This window comes from Aphelocoma coerulescens, chromosome 5, assembly GCF_041296385.1.
Source record: "Aphelocoma coerulescens isolate FSJ_1873_10779 chromosome 5, UR_Acoe_1.0, whole genome shotgun sequence".
In the NCBI taxonomy this organism is placed as follows: domain Eukaryota; kingdom Metazoa; phylum Chordata; class Aves; order Passeriformes; family Corvidae; genus Aphelocoma; species Aphelocoma coerulescens.
The window spans coordinates 58,706,226-58,731,342 of NC_091019.1; the positions used below are offsets into that span (position 1 = coordinate 58,706,226).

Sequence of the window (25,117 nt, forward strand, 5' to 3'; positions counted from 1 at the left end):
TCCAGTGGCAGGGTTTTAGGCAGATCTTCCCTGATTTCCCATGCAGCTTGGTGGATGCTTGTGAGGAATGGTCTCAATAGACATCTGGGTGAAGCAGGAGTTGGTGCTGGTGGTGAGTACTTGGGATTTGTAATTGCTGGGTCTGTGGGGTTTGCCAGTTGTGCCAGTGCTGGGTGTGGGGCTCCTTGTGTGAGCTGTGCAGACAGAGCACGTTTGCTTTTGAATAGGCCTGCTCTGGAACAGTCCTGGTTTGATTCCACATCTTTACACACACACCAGAGCACACTACATCCATAAAGAGTGTAAATAGACTTGACACTGCAGAAGGATAAGCAGAGACAAAAGTGACAGCAGAATAAATAAATCATCTACTACCACAGCCTCTCTGTGGACAAATCCTTAATGTTTGCAGACTCTGAGGCCAGCAAATAAAGGGCATTCAGAAGTAAAAAGCACTGTTAATGAATGTATTACAAATGCTGACTGTGTTTTCCTTACATTCCTGTTTGTTTGCTTGGTGTTCTTTGTTTTCTTGCTATTTCATGGAAGCTCATCCCATTTCATTTACATTTCATTTCCTACAAATAGCTGTGCTCTGTTTTATGTATTCACGTTTAAAGTCATGTTTACTTCAAAGGCAGAGGGACTCCAGATATTCTTAGTTTGCTTCTGGCAGGGTATTTCAGACGTCTGGTTTGCTCTTGTCCCATGTAGAGAGGAGCTCCCAGGCATTAACCCAGACCACTGAATGTCCTGCTTAAAGCTCACACCTCTTTCTGACATTTCTTTCCTCCTCAATCTTTACCTCATGCACTTTCTTTCCTTCACCTTGCAAGGACTGCAGCCTGTGTAGGGGGGCTCTGTTGTTAGAAACAGAGGAGCTACAACTCCAGTCACTTCTTCTGTGACATTCTTTAAACATAGTTTCTCCACCTATACATTATTCAAGCATGGATGAATCATGGACTTTCCCTATGATTTTTGAGCTTTTAAAGTATCCCAATAGAGGTAGCTTCAACAGACTATAAACTTAGAGAAGGAACACTGTCTTCTTAGCAGCTGATGTAATAATGTAATTTTCCACCTGGGGAGATGCTAAGTGATTGTAAGTGCGGGGCCCAATTTTGCCTTCGTGTAGTTGTCATGCTTTTTGTTTTAAAATCACTTTTGGAAATGAAGTCAGACTTCATTTGGGCTAAAAACAGGTGAACCTCTTTCCTGCAGAAGCTGAATTAAATTACATGAGGCTTCTTCAATCTGTGCAATTTTTAAACACCCATTAGAACAGTGACCATTGGAGGGCAGTGGCAAAAGTTTATGGTCAAGAGCCATGATTAAGTCTGGCCTGACATACAGGTGTATAAACCTTAACTCAGGATTTCACAGTTAAATAAATGTGCACCAGCTGAGGATCAAGCTGGTCCTACTTCATAGAATCATAGAACCATGGAATCATTTGGTTGGAAGGGAGCTTAAAGATCATCTAGTTCCAAACCTCTGCCAAAGGCAGGGACACTTTCCACTAGACTAAGTTGTTCAGGGCCCTATGCAACCTGGCCTTGAATTCTTCCAGGGATGGAGCATCCACAACTTTCTCTGAGCAACCTATGGCAGTGTTTCATCACCGTCACAGTAATTTTTTTCCTAATATCTAATCTAAACCTGCCCTCTTTTAGTTTAAAACCATTACCCCTTGTCCTTGTTCTTTTATAACATTTACCATATCTGTCACATCTGCAACATAGTAGATAACTCTAAAAAACTTTGAAGGGCACAAATATCAATCCATGCACCTCTGTTGGTCTACCAGCTTTACTAAATCTGTCGTTCCAGCAGTATGATTTCCTGTTTGCCCGTGTGAGATAACAAGATACCACAGACCATGGGAAACAAAGAGTTAAATGCGCAAAGTTTTTCCCTCTAACTCCTCACATTCTACTAGAGCAAAAGGGCTGTGAAGAGAAGATTGAAAAATAAGAGCCAATCCTTAAACCAGAGTTGTGATCAGCAGAGCATAAGCAGTGATTCAGAGTAAATTTTATAGAATTACAGGCAAAAATTCCATTCAGATATGCATCACAGATTAAACAGAAAACAAAAAAGCACACAATGAGTGCAGAGTTATATTTTCCCAGGGAAAATATATTACCACAGCTTAAAATGACAAAATATCAGAAAGATTTCCACTTCATGGTATATTATTTTATATTAGAAAACTTTTAAAGTGCTTTGGGCTGAGTTCAGAAGGGAAGTACTCGTATTCATTATTTGATACCACTTTATTCCCTGTGGTAGTAAAACAGGGCTTGCATTGTCCCCTTGGGACTGCTCTGAACAAATGTGTCTTGTGTGAACCCCATGAACTGCTGGGGTACAGGCTTTGACAGAGGCTGCTCATTCGTACCTTATTTTCTCTGAAGCTCAAACTCATTGAGTGAATTGCCTAGTTTCACTCCAGACAGAAAGTAGTTGGTAGCTTTTATTTCCCTCCACCAGGTTTTGCGCATCAAAAAGAGCAAGAGGTCTCACTCCCCTAAAATACTGCAGTGAAACCAAGTGAAAAAGAATGAAACCTAGGCATTTACATGAAAATATGTTATGGAATCTGCTCAGTGATGCAAAGAGAAAATGAAAACCCTAGTTGATAACTTGGATTGCTTTACTGGTATGACATTTTATAGCAATAATTATTTCTTTCCTTGAAACCACACATTCTTAGGAAGATTTTAATTAGAAAGTTTCTTTTTGTCTCTTTTGTACTCATGGTATAGAAAGGAAACCCCTCAGGGTCCCTTCCATTAACTTATAGATAAAGTGCTTTCTGCTTTACATAAGATATGGATGTCTGACACTGAAAATGGGCACAGTATGTATTGTTCTCTGGCTAGTGATGAGGTCACATGCAACTTGTCTGCATCATCTCTCCCTTCATTCTTGTAGTAGGGTATTTAAATGTTATTGTGAGAAGCAACGAGCACAGGAATAGGGCAAAAATAACTCAAAGTGCCCTTCAGCACTAGTCTGGAGTTGGGGTGTTCCTTTTTAAGGCATATGAGGATTTAGAGACATTTTGGAGACATGTAAAGCTCAGAAGATTGACCTAACCTGTATTTCTGATGCAACCAATTTTTTTCTATAAACAACTTCTGCCAGGATATGAATCAAAGAACCTGCCAGTGTGTTGTAGTTATTTAACTATTAGAAGAGGTTTCTGGTATGTTAGTCTTTGTGACAATAAAATCTCCTTAGGGGGTGAAAGTAAATTTATGGCCTATTACTACATTTAAGTGTTTTCAGACCTAGCTCTGGGTTTAGGAGATTTTTTTTCTCCTTTACAGTTTAATTTATTAAACATGACTAGATTGTGATATTCATAGAATTCATGGGATTATATAAAAGTGGATTGGAAGGAAGTCTCTAGAGGTCATCTAGTCCATTCCCTACTCTAGAACAACATCAAGTTGTACATGGATCTTGTCTCAGTGGTGGAAACTCCACAGCATCCCCAAGGAACCTATTCCATTGTTTAAATCTCTAACACCGGAATTTTTTTCTGAATGTCTAAAATGAAACTTTCGTCTTAAATTAGGAAGAGAAATTTGTTTCTTGTCCTCTTCACTGTGGTCACAGGGAAGAGACTATCCTCTTTACAATGATCACTCACAGAGACCACTGCTGTGTTTTGCATCAATCTTTTTCTCTCTGTGCAGGCCCAGTTCCTTCTGCCAGATGCCCAGATTTTTGGTTTTTTTTTCTGTTGCTCTTGTTTGGACCTCATTGGCCTACATATTCCTTAAAGTTAAGTGGCCAAAACCTAATTGGATGAAGTGACCTGAGGGCTTACACATGTTGTGTAAAGGGGAAAAAAATGTTATTCTTCAGTTTTCTTGTTTATCTTCTAACTGTAACACACACATCCTTACCTAGAAAGCTGCAGTACCAAGTCAATTATTCCTAGCTTCTACTGCTGGGTCACTGTATCATATAACAGTTACTTTGCTTGATTTGCGTCCTATTTTTCCTCTTCTGGAACATTAGTCCTTTCCTGGAGCAGACAATGTGCAATTTGATAGTGCCACAATCCCTTCTATCATCCAGTTCATTCTCAATGAATGGTATCAGGCCAAGAGAGACCTCTGTGGAACCCACTTGATGCAGCCTTTGACAGTGAACCATGAATAATTATTCTCTTCAATATGGTTTTCTAACCAGTTTTGCACTCACTTTCTAGTTGATTTCCCCTAGTCCACATTTTCTTCTCTTATTTATCAGAATGTTATATGAGACAGTGTCAGAAAACTTACTGGGCTCAAGATATATATCATCTACTTCTTCTTCCATGTCTGCAAGGTCTATTATCCTGTGGGGGAAGGAAATTACATTGGTGTGACAAAATTTGTTCTTGACAAATCCACGCTGGCTATAACTCATCTTCTCCTTATCTTCTAGATCCTTACAAATAGTTTCTTTGATTAGTTGTTCTGGCATTTAAAGTAATATAATTAGAAGAGCTGCCAATTAAATCCCATTTTCCAGCACATTCGTTACTGAAACTGCAGTAAGATGCGAATTTTGTCAATTTGCCCTTAACCTAATAATGGTAGAAATAAAGCTGAAGATCTATTTAGAAAGATTGTGCTCTGGTATGAAGCCTATGCTCTGATTCCAACCTCTTTTGCTGAACACATTTCTCTTTTCTCTTTCTCTTTTTGCTTTAACAGGGAAATTAAATCAGGGAAATAGAAACCCCAGAGGCTTAATTTTCTCTTTCAGGTCCAGCAGCAGTGGTCAGGTTTTGCCCTGTGGGGAAGAGTGTGCAACACTCCTTTCACCTGGCAGGTGGGACTGAGGGGAGTTGCTCTGTTTTCCCCTCCTGGCAGAGGTGGCATCACCCTGCACTCCCACTGGGAAAGCATTGATTCCAGCAGGGAGAAAAAACAGTTATTGCTGTTAGGGGACCTGGCAGTTTGGTTCCAGGAACAGGGCTACTGGGAACCAAAAGGGGAGGGAAAACTAAGGCCCTAAATCAGATAAAGCCCTTAAATAATTTCATTTTCTTTGCAATGCAGCTAGGAATGAAACAGATGAGATTTCGTCTGGCAGAGTCATTCTTTCCTAACCCTGCTTTTCTTTAGTTATCTAACAAGATACAGACAAGCTGTAAGGCTTGTAAGAACTCTTTGTATTCAATAATCATCTCCAGTTAATATTGCATGATGTTGCAGGCAGAATGGAGTGACCTTCCCACTGCCCCCTCTGCCCTCAGCCTCCCCTTGGAACGGGGCAGGCGTGGTGTCTCCCCTGACGAAGAACTTATCTTCAGTCCCCAGCCAACTTCAAAAGCCACTTACTGTGATCTAAGAGGTTAATACCAAATACACAGTGCAAGCCTTGGCAATAAATCTCCACTAGCAGATCTTAATCAAGTACAGAAATGTTCTACCTTTTCTCTGCACTAAAAAAAAAAAAAAACAAACCAAAAACAACCAACCCAAAAAAAAAAAACCCCAACAACAACAAAAAACCAATGAGGAAACAAAGCCAAAAAAATACAGGCAACAGAGAAATTGTAAAATGTACAACTTTATTGTTTTTTGGGGGACTTTTATTGTGTGGTACCCTAGATATAAACAATTCAATTTAATACACTGGGATGCCTCCCAGCATTTCAAGTTGATGAGCATCAAGCCAATTACATGTAATGTTTTGGTATAGGGCATATTAGGCTTTTTGAACACAAACATGGAAGAGTAAATGTGAATAAAAAGGTAATCCACATGGTCTACTCCACAGCCAGGCAAAGTAAATGAAGATTTCTCTTTATTGCCATTCCCATATAGGCCCCAAACCAACCCCCCACACCACCCCCCACCTCAAATTAGATTCTAGGTTGTGTAAGGTTTAAGGTGTGTGCCTGGACAAGGGGAGAGTAAGGAGCATCCTGCACTGCCATGTGTCTGAAGATTTCTATTATGTAGCAGAAATCATTAACCATTCCTTTGTTAGACCATGCTGCCTATGAAAGCAAGTTCAAGCAAATTCACTGCTGTATCCAGTGTGTTTTACACAGGGGAACTACAGCTGTTTGTACAGATGCCATTGTACAAGCTCTGAATTGCTAAGATTAAAGCTATAGCCAGTTGAAAAAGCAAGAAGAAACTGTATCTAGTGTTTCTTTCATGTTTTAATTTGTCTGTCTAATTAAAAAAAAAATCCTATGCTGTTCTTGCTACTCCTTGTAAATGTTATCTTCCTATTCCTCCACTTCACCTGATTTTCCTCCAAGGCTTTGCAGGTGTCATGAAGTAGAGTTATGTTCAGATACCTGAGGTGTCCTATGAACAGACTGAGAGCAAACAAGAATGTTGGAGATGCATCAACTACTCCAAATTTTTGCAAAAAATTACCTTCCAGTACAGGATATCATATGGGGGTTTTTTAGGTTTATGTTGAGGTGCAGATTTGTATCTTCTGAAGGAAGTTAATGAGCTTCCTGATTTCCTCTGGAAAAATAAGCCAGACAGTTTTTGGGGCACAGATGGATCATGATGAGAGTTTTGAATCAATGTCAGAATAGAAAACAATAAACAGATACAATACATGGTATAATGTATTTATATATGTATATATGTAATAATGGTTTTGGCATGTTTGTTGTGCTGGGTTTCTCCATCCGTGTTTAAGGGACACAGCAGCACTTCTCTGAGTCACATCTTGTTGCTGTGCTGGACATTTGAAGGAATGGGATAGTGTCTGGATTGGCCTTTGATGAGCATTGATTTCAGTAGCTTGCTCTTTGGAAACGGCTTTACAGACAGCCCCTTGCACCTGGTAAGGGGTTTCCCATGTCATAAACAGGTTTTTCTGGCTTAAGTCTTGGTCCATGAGCTGCAAGGAATCACTCATTGAAGAAAAACATCACCTCTTACTTCGAAAGCAAGCTTCTGTGAGCAAATCACTGCTGTTTGAAAGTTTTTGTTGTGTCATGTTTTAAATAGCTGTGGCCAGCACATCACTTGTGATGAGATAACTGGATCACTATCACCAGTTAAACACGATCTAATGGTCCTGACAGGGGACTTGCACCACTCTTTCCCCCAGTACTCTGCTGTCTGAAATACATTTGCATCTGGCCCAGCTACACTGGTACACCACAGCTCATGAGCAATCACAAGGGTGAGGCAGATCCTTTCATGGGATCATCAGCACTATTGGGTCCAGGTGCCATCTGGGCCTCTTCAGAGAGCCAAAAACCTGCTGACTGCCAAAAGCTGTGAAGCTGTAGTAAGGAAAAAACCATCCTTAACTTTCCTAGTCTTTTATTTTCTTCCTTAGTCATTGGCCCCTCTGGCTCAGGAAAGGAGCTCTCTCCTTGAACCCTCCTCTCACTCAGGGTGGTGGAGTTCTCACTGAAATATGAATCATCCAATTTATGTGCTCACCCTTCCCTTCCTCCAAGTATTTCCATGAGGAACTCCTGACCTTGCCTGCATGCTTGCAGGAAGACAGTGCTCCTTGGGATAAAATGCATAGCAAATTTAAATAATTTTTAAATTGGAGTTAATGATAGTAGGTATTTTTTTTGCCAAGCTCATCATGTTCTGTTTCACATGCAAATCTCTCCTCTCATTTGATGAAAGGCACCAGTTTCTTTAAGCTTCTTGTTAAGTAGGTATTTTCTCTCATTTCCTGTAAATATGCCATACCTGACCACAGTTCCTTGTTATTACTAATGAAACATAATCATGATCATAGTAATAATCATCTTCTTCATTTACACAGCACCACTAGCCAAGCCTCCCAACCAGCCAGGGAAGGAATTAGGTCCTCTCATTAGGAGTCTAACAAACTGAAGGCGTGACAGGACACAGCATAATAACTATAATATCACCAGCCTGGAAAGTGAGTAGGCAAGCAGTGTATGGTGATTAGTTCTGGAGAGCTCATCAAGAGGCATTTTTCAGATTCTGCTTAGGAAAAGAAAGAGGCCATTGAAAAACATTGTCTGGCATCCTTTTGTCTGGGCCTTCAATACAGAGAGTAGCTAAATGGCCAACACCCCTGAATTTCAGTGAGAGTTAGATATCTAACTGCTTTTCAAACTGTTTTTCAGGCTGCCTGTTTGGGTGATCAAAGAACACAGCCACTGCTCTGGCAGGTAAATTCAAGAGATGTGAGACAATTCTATTTATTTGTTTGGATTTTTATTAGTGCCCAGGTAGGCTCAGTGTCCAGACATGAGAGTGCAGAGGTTTTGTTCAGTGAATATGAATGCTTCTCTCTGCTTTCATTCCCTCCTCTGCTCAGGGCGACCTCTTTGTTCCTACATGACACCTTGTGTACTCTTAGGTTGTTCAGTGATTACATTGCAGGCTTTACACAAACAGCCTAACCTTTATTACCATCATTAAAAAGAAATTCCCATGCTGTTTTCTGCAATGCTTTAAGGCTATTTGCAAATTAAAGTCAGAGGAGAATGCAACAGGCTGCTTGCTCAGCAGCCTTAGTGGTGGGAAGCAAAGTGGAGGGCTCCTCTGCCCTGCCTGTGCATCCTCTGTATAAAGATATTTGCCTGGGGTGTCAGGCTGGGAGCCACTTCCAGATTTCCATGGGGTCTGTGTCGCCTCTGTCTCTGCTTTGGCAGCTCTGGTGGTGCTGCTTCATGCCCTCTGGGCACATCTACCCGTAGGACAGGAGCTATGGAGACAATTAAGAATGACATGGTAAATGAATAATGGGAATATGCTGCACCAAGGTTGGGGCCAGCTTCCCTTCTCTTCTTCAAAAGGGACATTTCCTACCACCCAGAGAAATAACTGCAGCACTTCTGTCTTTCTTCCTCAAAGTCACCCCTTACCTCTCTGTTCTTCCCGTGCCTTCCTGAACCCATCCCTTTCCTAGAATTGCTGGCTCCCAGTTTTGCTCCCTGTCAGCATATTGCCTGTCTGCACATTTTTCTCTAGCTAGAGCCAAACTTATTATTCAATCAAAACTCAGCAGGAATTTTGTTGAATTATTTTAAACTCACTGGGGCAAAAGCTTTGCCTTCCTATTCAACATTGAGATACCATGCATATTGATTGTGGCTGAGGGAGAATAAATGAATACATTCATATTGATTGCATTTGTTCTTACTCACTATTAGACTCACTACAGGGCCCTGGTAGATTTATGGTTTCCTTTTATGTCTATTAGCAATAAATCCTTTTTTTTTTCTCCTTCTCCTCTTTCTTTAAGTAAGCTCATGTTCTGTAGAATGAATTTGAATGAAAAGAGCGGATTGTACAATGACTTGTAGGAAAGTTTGTTGAGCTGCCTTTAATTTCCCACTCATTTTGAAAAATGTCTTCTTGTCACTTGTGAAATCCAAACATTCTTCCCACATGCAGTTCAGATGCTCTGGGTCCCCCAGACAAAAGTTTTGTGCACCAGTGCGCTTTTTCTAATGAGCATGCAATTTCTTCCCTAATATAATTATGACAGATATTACAACTGGGGACCAGACATGCAGAGCGATGTTACTCTTCCAACCTGGGAAACCACAGAAAATTTGCATAATTCCAGGTACATATTGGAAAATTCAGAATTTTAAGCAATATGAGCTTGCTTATTATTTTCTTTTCCACGGCTCTGTTGCATATCACATCTTTACCATAGGGAATGCCATTGTGAAGCTTAGGCATACTGTGCAGACTTAATTTCCAGCCCTTTGGAGAGTGAGATTTTGGTTCATGAGCAGTAATTGAACAATCCAAGTGTATTGTACCTGTACTGCAGTATTAGATTGATGGCATAGAGCTCTGAGCCCTAAGCAAGGCTGACACTTCTGTCTGTCAGCCACACACAACAGATTTGAACAGAATTGGCAAACTGCAGAGAAGCAGAAAAGGGTGAGAAATGTGCCCTCCTAAAGCAGAAAGGAGGCAGATGGAGTGACACCAAAAATAGAATGAAAGAGCTACCGTCTGTGGGACAGAGCAATGGCTCTGGAGAAAGAAACAGAAACATTACAGGGTGTAAATACTGATGGATGTACACAAGTGAAAAAAAAAAAAAAGAAGAGGAATGGACAAGGTGAAGATAAAGTTCATACCCAGTATCATGCAGAAAATATCTTGCTGTTGACATCTGCTAGGCTCAGAAGGAGTCTCCCACAGAAAGATGGTGAAATCCCCTCGCTCAACACATTTAAAAATAGACTAAACAAACCTCAGTGATCCAGACTCTCACCCCCTTACTCACATGGGCTGTAACTCACTCCAGCAGTCAGTCTTCCAAAGCCTGGGAACACTTGCAGAATGAGAGGATCTGAGCTGGATGCAAAAAATCCAGTCCTGGGCATCACAGCTGGCATGGATTCGATGAAGTATCAGCTCTTTTTGTGATCACAGCACTGCCTGGGCACATTGGCTGGGTGTATCCCTTCCTGCACAGGCATGAACTCTAGAAAAAGAGTTAAAGCAAAGCTTGTATTAAAAGGCTTTGCAGGATCAGGACTTGGAGGCTGCACACAGCAAAATACAGGAATGCTGTGTCTCCCCTTCAGCTCAGCTCCGACAAACTTTCCTCCCCACACAGCTGTGAGTGATGGCAGTATCTTTATGATCTTCAAGAGGAAGTTACCATTTGCTGATAAACATCTCCTCTCAAAATGTGCTTGGTGAAAAGACACATTCTTTTGTATACATTTAATTACAGGAGAACAGATTTTGTCCAAATAATTAGGTAATTTAAACTGTGCAATCTTTCTCAGAGAACTATATTTAACCTTCATTTGAATTTAATTTACACATCACAGTGCCCCTAAAGCAGTTCTGTAAGCCAAAACACTGATCAAATATTTTTTAAATGTCAAATGTTACTTAGTTGTGGATAGCGCTGAATTTGTTTTTAGAGATAACTTCTTTTGATCTGCTGCTATTTTTCGTCTTTCCCATTGTCATGTTCCTCTTCATCAGATGTTTAATCCATACAACACCAGAATTTGTCGACAACTGAAGAATTCAAAGGAGATATGTGGTGGAGCCCTTCAAAAGTTTCATAGTATTAAACAAGATACAGATTAGCGTCTTGTCACTACAGCAGCTGGAAGGAAAAGAAAAAGGCATTTTTGAATTCAAGTATTATTAAAGGATTATAAAATATTTGCATGAAGTAAGAGGAGTTCTGTAAGGGATGATCTTACAGCACTGATATAAAACTGCATAGTTTTATTGGCTTTAGTGCACCATGTGCCTATTCTGATTTACACAGCTCGGGATCTGGCTCTATATATCTAAATGTATCTTACACTGCAGGGACATAGATCATTTTTCTCCTGACTTGCTCTTTCCTATTGTCTTGGACCTGTAAATTATACATATTAGGTTCACAAGCAGTGCAGTAAAAGTAAACAGCAAGAGATGGAGTCTCACAGTTTGACTGAATTATAACACAAACTATGGTAGGTCTGACCTACATTAAACTAGTTCACTAGAACAAGATTTGCAGGAAGTGGCTTGTATTTTAAGGTTGCCTCTAAGGTTGATTCTTAGTTTAAAAAAAAAATATAAGAATGATTCTAAATGATCACCAGAGTCTTATCAGTCTCTTTGGAACAAGCAAAAGCTGAGAGAACTCCACAGATCAGCCATAAAAACAATAGAGCTGGAAGACTTTTCCTGTAGCAGCATCTCCCACTGGGTGACAGCAGTTGAAAGTACTTACTATGATTATGATTAATTTCAATAGTGCTCGATTCACTTTAATACTTTTCTCCTTCTATCTCTGAATGCAGATAATTTTTCCCTGCAAGTAAATCCAGGGTGACAGTTTAATAGGCTCAGACATGCTTAGATCCAAAATGAGACTGTAATATTAATATGCTATTGACCAGTTATGGATTAAGCAAACTGAGGGCACACTTAAGTAAATGATTTCAGAGGGACAAGTTAATGTGCTAAGTGGTTCACAGGCAGTGATTAAAAATATTTTTTATTTACTTGTAAATTAATAGGTTTCTTTAATTAATCTAATAAAGCCAGCCTATGGTAGGTTACAAATTTGGTGTGTGCTTTAACCAAAGATGACAACTTACTGAATCTGGAAACCCCAGTGTTGCTTACAAAGGAAAGGAATCAGTCACAGATAAAGCCAGCCTTGCAGATGGCCAGAGCTTCCAACAGGCCATCTTCCACAAGTATCATTGTATTATTCTTTGTGTGAATCTAAAAACTAAAAAGTCAACATAATCAAAATTCCTATCTATGAATTTAAGATTAATCTAAGTGTCTTTGGGGATTGTTAGTACCTAGACACAACTGTATCTGGTGAAATGAGCTTTTTTTCCTCCATCAGACTTGCATCTTTCAAATCCAATTGAAAACGTAATTAAAAAAATTGACTGCAACAAAATTTTTGCAAGAGAAGCAGCCAATATGCCAAGAAGTGTTAAAGCCTTGCAGAAGGAAAAGAGGCTACGGGATGATGAAATCAGCTAAAAACTTTGCAAGAGTTTGATTTGCCCAGAAGATGTTCAGATAATATGGTTATCTGAGATATATTAATAGCCCACCGCCGCCAGCTTTATGCTGGAGAGATTAATTTAAAAGATAGTGCCTCATTAATAGTCTTATGGTGGTTTGTATTGCAAAAGCACTGAGAGACTCCATCTGTTGAATATTTTACGTGTCAACATGGGATCATCCTGGCCCCAGAGCCATATAAACTCAGAAAAAGGCTCTGTTTGTGCCCATACCTGGGTGGTGACCAGAGACCACTGCTCTGAATTTGCAGTAGATGATGGAGTGACCAAAGTTCGTGGTCTCTCCCTGAACTCTGTGTGGCATGTTCACCTCAACAAGCCCAACTGCAATTCCTCTGGTGGAAAGCTGCACTATTTCCAGAACAAAGGTAGAGCTAGCCAACCTGACTTGATCAAATCCCACCCTGGTGATTACCTTCGCTTTAGCAAATCAAACCAGCAGGATTTGTTATCTTTTGACCCCTTTTCTCCCCATCCTATCATGTAATCATTCCCACTGTAATAGTATTGTCTCATCTGAGAGGGCAGGCATTGTACAATTCTGAAAATCAGAAGCTCTTTGGTTTAACCACTTCAAGGCCCAACAAAAGGAAAAAACAGGGGCCAAAGATTTCACCTCCTTCATCTCTCTGCTTTTATGTTCTTATCCTAAATACTGCAAGATAGGAACTTTTCTCTCTGGTTTTCCCAGCAGTTTTGACACACCTATTCCCAAGTGGGAGATGCTTGTTTTGACTGTCCCAGCTGTTCCTCAGTGAACCACATAAGTTAAGGAAAATGAGTATCTTCCCCCAACTTGCTGTGGGAGAGTCAGTATCAACAATGTAAGTCCAGCACATTTCTACTTCCCTGGCAGAAGCTGCCACATCCTCAGCGACCTGACAGCCATGAGGAGTGTCTGACAGAAGGATGCACTGGTGTGTACAATGCAGATTAGCTGCAGGAGGGAAAGGCAAGAAGGAGAAATGGACGTTTGCCGTAGGTCTCCATGTTAGAAGTTCTTGCAGAACCAAGCTCTAGCTATTCTTTACACTCATCCCTCTTGCCCCGGGAACATTTGCTTTGGAAAGCTTTCAAAGTTTTCCTTCCAAGCTAGTTTGGGGAAAAAAAAAAAAATATTGCTACCAGAGTTGAGACAAACTTTTTGGATTCATTCCATTCACCATGTATGTGGATGTGTCTGTGTGTGTTTGTGTGGTAGGCGGGGAGGGAGGAGAGGGAAGTACTTTCAACTTGCCGATGGGTTTTCCAGTGGGTGGAAAAGGCATTTGAAATCCATGGAGCCAGGTTGGGTTACAACTGCTGAGGATTTGGGGCAGGCAGCTGCAGTGCTGTGCAGGGCTGTGGTTTGGAGAAACCTGAACGGAGCTGTACAGAAGGAAGAGCTGAAAGAGATGTTTGGTAGCCGGACCCATTTCTTTCATGTGTGAAGGACAGATGTGCAGCTGCAAGGAGCAATGCCTGGATGCCTGCAAAGTCATCGGATATGTGCAGTTACTCTCTCTTTTGTGGGTCAGATCAGAGTGATTGCCTTCTCTGAATGTTTGCGGTGAGTGTTATCTGAGGCGTGTCTGCTCCTTTGCATTTGCAGCTGAGGGTGGCAAAAAAAATGGCTAAATATTGCTGTAGGCAGTTCTGTCACCAAGTCTGGATTGAGGCAGCCTGTGAGAGGCCTTGAAAAGCCACTCTTCTGAAGCAGACCACAGGTAGAGGAGGTTTGCTTCAGGCAGACTTTGCAAGTGTGCCTTCCCTTTCAGAAAAAGAAAAAAGAACCACAGTATGTTAATTCCTTCGTCTGAAATAAGCTGAAATATGGCAGCTTTGCAATCCTGTGTGTAAAAACAGGGCTACAGTGAAAAGGGATTATCATTAAAGTTAGCTTCATGGTAGTGATTCTTCAAGTCTTTTACTTCAAATGCCTCCTGAATGCATTAAGGTTGAAAGGCATCACTTGATTGCCAGAAGCATGGAAGTCAATAAACCAGTGGCATGCAAAAGACTCATGAAGGAGAGACAACTCTTATTTCAAGTTTTCTGGAATGGAGAAAATTCTGGATTAGAGCCCTAATGACTGCTGTGGGACTTTAGCAAAAATGTGATAATGTGAAAACTGTGTTAAATATCATTTCTCATTCCTTGTCATCCCATTCACCTCTCCTGAAACCATGGTGGTATAATGGGGAGAGAGAAAAGGTGAGACTGCAGGTTTTGTTCACAGCTCTGCTACTGACATACTTGTGGATTTCAAAAAAATCTCTACACCTAAGAGAATCTTTCCTTAGAATTGGTATCTCTGTAAGACAGGGCTTTTTAGTGTGACATTTATCTAGCATAATTTTGCATAACTATTCTTAGAAACATCACATTTCTTAGAATAAGTATGCTTCATTAAATATATCATGAAGTTTACTATTGTCTATAAAAGAAGTATGCAGACAATGAAAGCTGCAAATCCAGTGTAATTTACTTCAGGTGATGATTTGGCCTTAACCATAAACCCCATATCCTTTGTTCAGATTTGGTCAAAAAGAAAAGACATGGCTTGTCCAGCACCATCTGACATGGAAAGTCTCTCAGTTCCTCATCAGCTCAGGAATCCAGGCTTTAGTAATGTCTGGGATTTGATTATGCTCACATGACTAGTTTCTGAGAGGAGCTGGTAAACTTAGTTTTGCTTCAGTTACTGGTTTCTAAGGCTATGAAAGGTCAGGATAAACCATCCATAAATGCAGCAGCGATTAAAACCTCACTTAGCTTATTGCACAGTATGTAATTGTTCATCCTATGTCACATAATAAAATCTGATGGAGATAACTGCCTGGTGATCCTTTCATTTAAAGGAACAGTTATGCACTACACCTACTGCTACCTACATGCACATCAGTGCTGTTTCTGTTGACATAATAGCTGTGCATTAAAACAGGGGATATATTAACCTGGATGCTGTCGCGGTCTGTCACTCTGCTATTGCTAACTTTGTCTTATAGCTCTCATCAGGACAAAATAGTCTGTCTGATGATGATATCCTTAAAAGATGGCTGATGACACTGCCTTTGTGGCTTACAGGTTCTCCGATTTGTGAGCAAAGCTGAGAAATGTCATCCAAGCATTTAGAGCTCCCATTTTCCTAACAGCTCAGCTGTCGATTACTGCCAAAAAAAAGGAGCCAATTTTCCAAAGAGCTCCATATAGAGAATGTTCCTGACGTAACACTGGCTTGAAAATGTGGCTATGGTAATTGTGTTAGGAGCTGTGCTGAATGGATTTAGAAAAGCTGGGTGTGCCCAGAGCACTGTTAAAAGTCTGCCACTGTGATACTCCAGTGCTATCCCCTCTAAAGCAGGTGTCACTACTGTACAATTCATGGCCTCTCCACACCCTGTGTGCTTCCATTAAAACCTGGCCCTGCATTTGCTCTCCACACACCCTCTGGAACTGCCTGCCCTCTCCCAGGTCAGCTGGAATCCAGTTTCCCTAAGCCTTGAATTGCTATACAGATTATCACAGCCATAATTTCTCTTCTCTTTGTGTCTTTTAGCAAGAGAGACTGCAAATACAGAAGCTAAACACTGCAGAAAGAAATCTGCTTCTTTTGTTCCCTGGACTCCTGACTTAAGTCTGCCACTCTGCCAAAGCCATGTTACCAGCGTGGCAGCTGATAAATACAGAACAGGCTGCTTTTCTCTCCTCACTGTATGTACCCTGAACCTGTTAATGTGTCCTTTGTTGCTGAGGGCCCTCTCTTTAAATAAATTCTCTTTAATAGTCAGAGCTAATGTGGCTGCTGCTATGTGCCCACCTTTTAGAAGTTCATTCCCACTGCTTACTTTGCAGTCACCACTTGTGGTGCCAAAAACCACAGGGAAGGGTACACCAGGGAAAGGAAGCCAAAAGGGAAGCTGCCAGCACTGCCAAAGCAGCTCTCAGCCAGCAGAAAAACTGCTCTCCTTGCTGGAGCTTGGAGCAGGGAAGCTGCCGTGTCAAACCCTATCTTATGATGTTAGTAAGTGGCTGATGACTTGTAGGACAGGGAAGTTTTGCATCTAAAGTCTGACTTGGTTTGCTTTAAGCACTGTCCTCCTCAGAGTGTGCCACCTGTTATTCAGTATTGCCATGGAGATATTTGCCTAGAGCCCCCTCTCCTCCCTCCTCACAGGTGTGTACCAAGCCTCATATTCTGTGTAGTCTGGAAGAAGACCTTTTGTCATCCTCAATCAAACCTGATGAACCAGAAGATCTCTTAACTAAACAGCTCAGAACCCAAGACACACTAAAAGAGTGTAAATGTTCATGCAAAGTCTTTTGTAGGTTATTTCTGCTATAATCCAGCGTGTATATAAGTACTGACACCTTGGCCAAGAGGATGGTATCTACCTCTTACCTGTGCCTGGTAGGAGTTATGAAAACACAACCTTCTCAGTTCCAAAATACCCTACCCTGCAGGTCTTAGTTCAACGAAACATTCTCAAAACACACCTACCACTCTGCTACAGAAACCTGACAATTCAAAACCACCTTTGCATAATATGCTGAAGCTAGGAAACTTTGCAGGAGGGTAGGAAACAGTTACGGGGCTCCTTGAAGAGCAAGAAAAGGAAAGTACAACTCTGGGCAAGTGAGTAAGGCTGTCATAAGGGAGAGCAAAGACTTCTGCTTTGGTCCTAGTCTCTAGAAAATTTAGGCAGCAGGAGCTGGAAGTCAGCTCCCCCTCTGCTTGCCCTAGCTCCAGGTGCTGAGCTTGGGTTTCCTCTGGCTTATCATCCCGTGCCATGGCTTAATCACAGGGCAGGAAATGTTTTGAGACATCCATTCTGCATCCTGTACACTTAAATTCCTGACTTGTACATTTAAAGAGGAGAAGGATTAAAGGATTTAAGACACAGAGATATCCAAACCTCAGCTCTGGGCAAGGTCTTTCTGCCTGTGAGAAATGTAATTCCTTGCACACACCACAGCTGACCTGGCTAATGTTTTCCCATGAATCCTGTTTCTTGGGGCATTTTATCATGAAGCCCAGGTTCCTACCTTAGGTAACTCAGAGTTACTGTTTCATGCTCCCTCTTTGCCTTCAATACCTCTTGATGAGTGCTGAGGTGAACAGCAGCTGTGCACAGAGCATGGGGGCAGCAGCTACAACTGTTATGAAAGGGTAGCTCAGGTGAGTGGCCGATGGCAAAGAGCAGCAGAGCATCTTTGAACTACAGCTGGAGCCTGAAGGAAAGGCAGACCTGGACTGGAAACAAAACCTGCAGTGGTGAACACACCACAGGAAAAGAACCTGCAAGATCTAATTAAGGCTTAGGGGCCACAGAGAGATTCGAAGGAATAATGGGCATCTGGGTCAGGGCATGTCAAAAAGAAAGAAGATCAAGGAAATCATCAATTATCAGGAAGAAGCCTTGGCTCATTAGATCAATTGTAACTGTAGAATTTAAACATCGTCTCCTTTACAAAAACAATGTGGAAAACAGATCAGAAAGCCTAATATTTTGGCAGCACCTGCCATCCTCTGAAGAGGCAGATGCTTCCAAAATATCAGCCTCTTATCCTCTTTCTTTTGTTATTCTGATGGATTGAATTAAATCTGGGGTTTAACACAGGGTGCCTGTGCCAGGCTTCTCTGCTGACCATTTCATACAACCTGGGTTTGCAATTGCATTTTATACCAAACTCCTTATTGTATAACCTGGCAAATGTCCTTTCCTTCCATAACTGAGCTAAAGGATGTGTATGAACAACAATTCTGAAGTTCAAAGTTGACATGAGCAAAAGAGATTGGCAGAATGTACAGAACTGGCAGCAAACAACCTTTTCTACCCCAAACCCTCCCCAACACAGTGTGTGGTGCATTCAGTGTGAGCATGGGTGAGCCTCTTTGTTTGGGGATGTGTCCTTGTATGACTGACCTGAAGCTGCACAAGGAGCCCAATCAGGGCTGATATTGGACAGAGGCTCCCGAGACTGCCTGAGCTGAGCTCCTCCTTCTGTGCTTGCTTCCCAGACTTGAAAAGGATGCTGAAAACATAACTTTTCAAAGTAATCTGATTGCTGAAAGTGTGAGTTAGAATCTTCTCAAGTCCATGTCTTTAAACATTTAATATCAGGTTTTGTTTATATGATGTACAGCTGAAGAGACCTTTTTATTCTCCTGCAAATGGGGACTCAGCTGGAGTAGGTGAACAGGCTATAGTGCAATAGTCAACCTAAAATACTCTTTTCTGTTGAGCTGGGCTACACTCCCAGAATGACCTTTTATGCAATTCAGAAATTTCCTGATGTTTGAATTTGCCATGAAAGAACCTGGAAGGGGAATAGTAGGGGGCAGGGGTGGGCACTACTCTAATGAAAAAAAAAAAAAAAAATCATTATTTTCTGTTGTTCTACAAAGAATAAAAAATTCCTTGTCCCTTTTAGGTACAGGAGAAATCCCACATACCTAATCTGAGACACTGTGGTATCATTTGAAACAGTGGATACTGAAGCAGACATAATATTTGCACTAGGCTGTGAAATAAATAGGCATTTGAAACTGTGTTAGGATGTGAATTTCCATAGTGCCTTGAGGGATGTAATTTTTGCATTATGTGAACAGTTTGGATGAGAAGACCACGCAGTGAAGCTGAACAGCTGTATCCTGCCCACACATTGTGAAGTGAGGGAGAGGCTGGGAGCCCGAGGGAATCCTTATAAGACACCATGTCCCTGAAGTTTTCCAGCAAAGAAGTTGTGTGGAGTTGTGCTGTCTAGAAATGAGCTTGTGGGACTGTTCCCCCTCTCTGCACCACGCAATGTAGCATAAACATCAGCTTCTGTCTGCTGCATTTGTTTATTTATATTGACATAAAATACCACCTGTTGCTTTGAAGTCCTGGGAGTGATGGGTTTCACGCCTATTTCATATCGAGCTTGGGTTTTACTGCTAAAGGTGTGACACCAGGCCAGGAGGCAGCAGCAGGTTGATGGAGCTGTGCACTGGTACCAGGTCCCTCCTGTCCCTCCTTAGGTGAGCTGAGGGGCTGGTGGGGAGCCAGGTCCCTGAGCCCTGCCCTATCAAACTCTACTGCCTTTTCTTCTTAGTGAAGAGTGGAGGAACCTGAATGAAAAGGGAAGCAAAGTTTTAGCAATTCTGGTACTTCTTAGGGCTTAAGATAGATTTGTCACTGTGCATCTGGCAGCTCATTTGGGTTTCAGACTCTGAGCAGACCACAGTGCACTCCTTGTGTGCTGTTTGTGTAATTGGAGGACCATTTTTAAACTAGGTGATAGATAAGCTTCCTGCCACTTGCAAAGGCTACTTCTCTGTGGAAGAAACAACCACAAAAACAAAAACAACAAAAGACAAGATTCTCTGAATTATTTAGAGTTGCCAAAGGTGTTGAGATAGGAACTAATTAAAAAAAAAACTATCTGCAATGCAACGCCATAAAAGAATAATAAAATTCAAATCTCATTTGTTCCACTTCACGTTTCTCCTATGCATAAACCTCTATAAAAGGCAGCATCTGTGTTCACATTGTATGCTGAAAAGATACTACACAATGACTAATTCAATTGACATTTTTAACTGTTCATTGTACCATATATTTCCATTTACTAGATTCTTTAAGTCCTTTTAAGTGCATCATGTATGGAACAGGATAAAATAAGATAGAGCTGTTTACTTCCATAATGAGATTGGTGGTGGGAAATGACAGAGCATTGAACTGTCAGTTTGAGCACCAGCCATACTTGCAGGATTTAAAATAGTATTTGAAGCTTTTCTACCAGTCAGTGACTGTATTTATGCTGTGCTAGTTATGTGAATTTGTGTTGCAAAGGAAAGCATGATGGAGTATTATTTCATTTGAACCAACAATTTAGAGATCACTCATCTGTTATGATTTGAAAGGAGATACATAATAACATCAACAATGCCCACAACTAATAATAACATATTTAGCTTCTGTGACAAAACAGAGCTTTTCTTTTAATTTTCAGCTGGAGGTGCTCAAGGGTGGTTTTAATATGCCAAGATGCTTATCTGGTGCAAATAAGAGTTCTGGGTTCTTTTTTCACTGTTGGTTTTTTTTGGTGGTGGTTTCTTGGATTTTTTTTTTTTTTGCTTACAGCTACAAGGCAATCTTTTCTTCTGACTGTTGTTCCACATGGCAAATTCACAATGAAATCAATAAGAATGATTGGTTTTTAGATCTAGTGCAGAATTGGCTACAAGCATACGAATGAAGCTGGAGAACAAAGTCACCTGAGCTCTCTTACAAGGGTGAGATGCAAACACATAAAGCTCAGAAGTGGCCTCACTGTCTCCTTTTCTCTTTCTCTGTTGTCCCTAGACAAAAGGAAGAAAAACTTCCAGGAGTACCTTCAGCTCCGTGCCAGCCCAGCTTCTGCAGACCAGTGTGCCAGCATGGAAAAAAAGGTTTCCAAAGAAACCTTTCGTCACCCTTAGAAGAAGAGGAGGCTTTATAGTAAATGAAGTGACTTCATGGGCAGAAAAAAAAAAAAAGCTGAACCTTATTTTGTGGTGAAAATAAAAGTGATTTTTTTTTTTTTTTAGGTTTATATTTACTTCTTTTCACTTACTGCTGAGGGCATCTTTCCCAGCCGCTGCGTTTTTAAAAGCCTTTTCTATTCTCCCAAAACAGGGGCAGGTTTAGAAAACAAACAAGCAACCCAGAAAGTAAATTTGAAAGATGCTCTCACTCCTCTGCTTGAACCTGAGGTGAGCAGTGTAATTTTGGTGTGGAAATAAAAATACCCGGAGCGTCTCAGCAGTGCTGGGGAGGTGCTGGAGCACAGGGGAGGGAAGAGCTCCTGGCCTACCTATCAACCCATCTGTGCAGCGGGCAGCGTCCGAGGCAGCTTCCCACACAAGCGCCTTTGGGAGCGCTTAGCTCGCTCCCTGCTCCCTGCGAGGAGCCGCAGGTTGCAGCCCGACCACCCCCCCGCCCTGCCGCGCTGGTTTAGCGTGTGCCTGCTCCAGGAGCTGCGGGAGAGCCAGCCCGGCTGCTCTCCGGCCCCTTGGAGAGGTCAGCGGGAGAAGAGTTGCGCGGTCTGCAGGGGACGGCGGCAGCAGCTGGCCCGGGGCACTTGCGGGCTCTGCTCCGCAGCAGCGCATCCAAAAACCAGCCTGGAGCCGGGTGGGAGAGAGGAGAGAACAGAATCCTGCGCACCGGCAGAGAGAGCTGGGCCGAGGTGCTGGGTCTCCACAGCATAGCACGGCTGCTGCCTGCCGGGGAAGCTGACCCCTCTCTGATCCTCATCACACCGGGGTCAGGACAGCCCTGCAGAGCTGGTCTCACTGCTTCAGGTTCTGTGTCTCCAAGCAAACTCTCCTCGCTTCTGTTGGAGAATTGGTTGGCAGAGCTGTGACTGGATCTTTCTTAAGGACTTTGGGAACGACCTTACACTTTGCTGTCTGCCTGACAGAACAGGTCTCTGCATCTATTACTGAACCTGAATCATATTAAACCTAGTCTAGGTGATCCAAATAGCCTTTTTCTGGCCCTAGAACCTGTGACATGTATTAATCTCTGCTAGATAAAATAATATTTTCTGGACTAATATATTAATGACTCTTTCTTTAAATATTTTAATACCTAAAACTGGTAGTCTCTGTCACTTTCATTTCATCTTTCCCAGAATAAAAAAAAAGTATATATTCAATCTGCAGAAAAGCACTCTTAGGAATTTTTCTCTCTCCCGCTTTTTCCTCCACCCTCCTGGGACTCACCAGCTCATCTGGCCATGATTTTTGATAGCTGTTGGATTCTATTAGCTAGCACTGCAGGCCTCTGAACCTCTGTGTGCATAAAGTAGCTTCTCAGGCACTTACTTTAGTTCTCATGATTATTTTTGGGAGAAGGTGAATCGCTCCTTCTCAAAGACGCAGCTGTTGGCCAAAGCATATTCCATTAAATTTACTTAGCACTAAGCCATTACTACTGTTCTTGGCAAGCCTCTTTCTTTCTAAATCAATTATATTTGTCTTGTACAGTGAAACCATGAGGAATGAACAAGCACATTTGCAATCCCCACCACCAGCGAAACCACCACAAGGTAAACACATATAAATGTACACACACAGAGGCACACATACACTGCTTCTTGCCAAAACAAAGGAAGCTGATCCTGAGTTGAATATGAAATCAGACTGAAAACAGTTTTAGCTTCATTAATTCTGGCCCCTTGCTTACTGGGATTTGCCAGTCTCTGGCAGACTCAGATGCACATGATCTGAAGATACTGGAAAAGCCGAACTCATGTTTCTAAAGTCCAGAAATAAGCTGGAAAAAAAAAAAAAAAAGTCTGAAAACCTGTTTTTGTTGTGTTTCCAGTTTAGTTTTAGCAATGCTTAGAGAGCTGAATGACAGCCCAGGAATAAATAGTCTACATTTTGGGGTGCCTTTTTGATCTTCCCACTTCTGCAAATGATACACTGGCATCCCAGCCCAAGCTGATCAGAGGACAACAAACAATTCTTGAGGTTTCTAAACCTGTTTTCTTTCCACATTAGAGCAAAGGAAAATAAAATAGGGGTGATTTGGAGGAGGGCTGTGGATCTGTCTGAGTGATCTGAAAGGATCAGATGAAGGAAGGAAAGTGGGTGGGAGGGAAGAGCACCTGGACCATGTTCTGCCCTACCAGGTGCAGGTGGCCCCACATTTGGTCCTGGAGGAGGAACCCACACCCCGGCCTTCTGACAAGCACTCAGTCCACTCTGGACCTGACCACTTTCCAAGGGATGCTTTGTTGGTAACTTTTCACCAGACAGAATTACAGTTCCAGCAATATGTGTGATGGATGACACTATAAAACTTTCTGAGCTTGCTACCTTTGGGTTTTTTTTCTCTTTCTTCCTGTGTAATCCACCCTTCTGCTGTCCTGAGTGATACAGTGTCAGGCAGAGCTCCGAGATGATCTTTTTCAGAAGCCATTACAATGACACACCACTTACCAAAGGATGACAAGCACTTTCATCTCACTCTTGTTCTTGGGGCTTTTCTTTTTTCCCCCTTTAGTCAATCATAACTATCCATTGGATTGTGTACACTGAAACAGGATTCCAGATCTCAGCTTTTATGCTCATGCTAACAGCTAACACACAGTTATACATTGTTTACATATGTAATGAATGTTTTTTTATGTTACATGAAATTACTTCAAATTACTTGTTACAAATTACTTCATCAGGGCTGATTAAATATTGCTCTTCCTTCCAAGTTCTAATTCTTCTCCTGCTGATGGCCCAGCTGTGACTGAATGCTGCAGGATCTGATTCCCTTAGACAGGAGAGAGCTTTGAACTCAGGTCCTCTACATTGCATTTAGCTGGTGTTTTAATCTGTAAGATAGAGAGCAAGAGGAGGATGGTACTTCTGTCTGGTCCCCACAGATAAATCCCTCTACCCCCAACAGCATACTACCTTTTGTAGTCCTCCTTCTTCTTTGTCATCTGAATCTCCACATCCATTTTGGGATGAGGTCTAAGATGGTGAGTAAGAGGTGGGTAGGTGACTAAAATCTTAAACTGTTCCTTGTTTGCCACTATATATATATTTTTTTTTGTCCAGTTCCCCATCCATAGCGCACCAGCCTGGGCTTGGAGAGGAGAGGGACTGCTGGAAGACTCTCTCTGTCTAGGAAGATGCATTTACCCTTCTCAGGAAGTGAAACAATAAAAATAAGATCAAAAGGGTCTCGCTGGCCTGTACCTGACTGTAAGCACAGCAATGGGGTTGACTGATTCCAAATCCAGTTACATGCCTTCCCAGCAATCTAGAAGACTGAAGAAAATATTATTAGTTACGAACAGAAATAGCAGCAGGCAGATTATCTTTTGACAAACAATGATTTCATGCTTTTTTGAAGCAAAAGAGAAAAAAGAGAAGTGAAAGCAGGAGGGGGAAGAATAAAAATGCCAAGTTACAACTGAGGAAATGCTATAAATTAAACTATTGATCAAAAGCATTAGTTACTGGCAGACTTGAGGAAGCCAGTAGAAGTAGCCACTGCTACTTACATGCTAGAAAACTGTGTTTTAGGGAGCTACATGGCAGCTAAGCTTTTCCAGATGTCAGGGAGTTCCCATGCTTGATGTTTGTGCAGAGCCACAGGGGTTGGTCACTTTTTTTCCTGTCTCTCATCACCAGTTGGTGGCAGACAGACCAGGGTTTTACTGGAGCTGCCCCATGAGCTGGTGTGGTGTGAGCCTGACATCCCAAGAAGGAAAAGGCCCCAGCACCAAGCTGGTGCTGTCCTCTTGACAGAAGCAAACCAAACCAACACAGAGTCAGACTTTGCACAAACATCAGCTTTTTTCTGCCACACCTTGGCCTTAGGCTCAGGGGAGTTTGGGTCGGGCAGCTCACCAAGAGGGAACAGGATGGCTGAGAAACACTTTTGAAAACTGAAAGTTAAAACCTGACAGTGAAAGTCCTGTTATTCTTGCCTGACTTGTGGTTTGTGGATGGCTCAATGTCCAATCAAGCCCTCAAAATAGCACAGGCAAGTCTGCTAATAGCTTTGATAGGAACAATTTTCAAAGCCTCAGACACAATACAATCTGAGGGTCTGATCCAGAGACAATTGAAGTGTT

At 41.8% G+C, this 25,117-nt stretch overlaps 1 long non-coding RNA gene across 1 annotated transcript in view; it reads left to right on the forward strand.

Annotated features, from left to right (window-relative positions):
• LOC138110878 (uncharacterized) overlaps window positions 1-21,051 on the forward strand; it is a 68,719-nt gene extending 47,668 nt beyond the window's left edge. Inside the window, exon 3 of the long non-coding RNA XR_011151135.1 lies at window positions 20,854-21,051. This is a non-coding gene — a long non-coding RNA (uncharacterized lncRNA). The remainder of the gene's footprint in view (window positions 1-20,853) is intronic.
• Window positions 21,052-25,117: the final 4,066 nt, after the last annotated feature.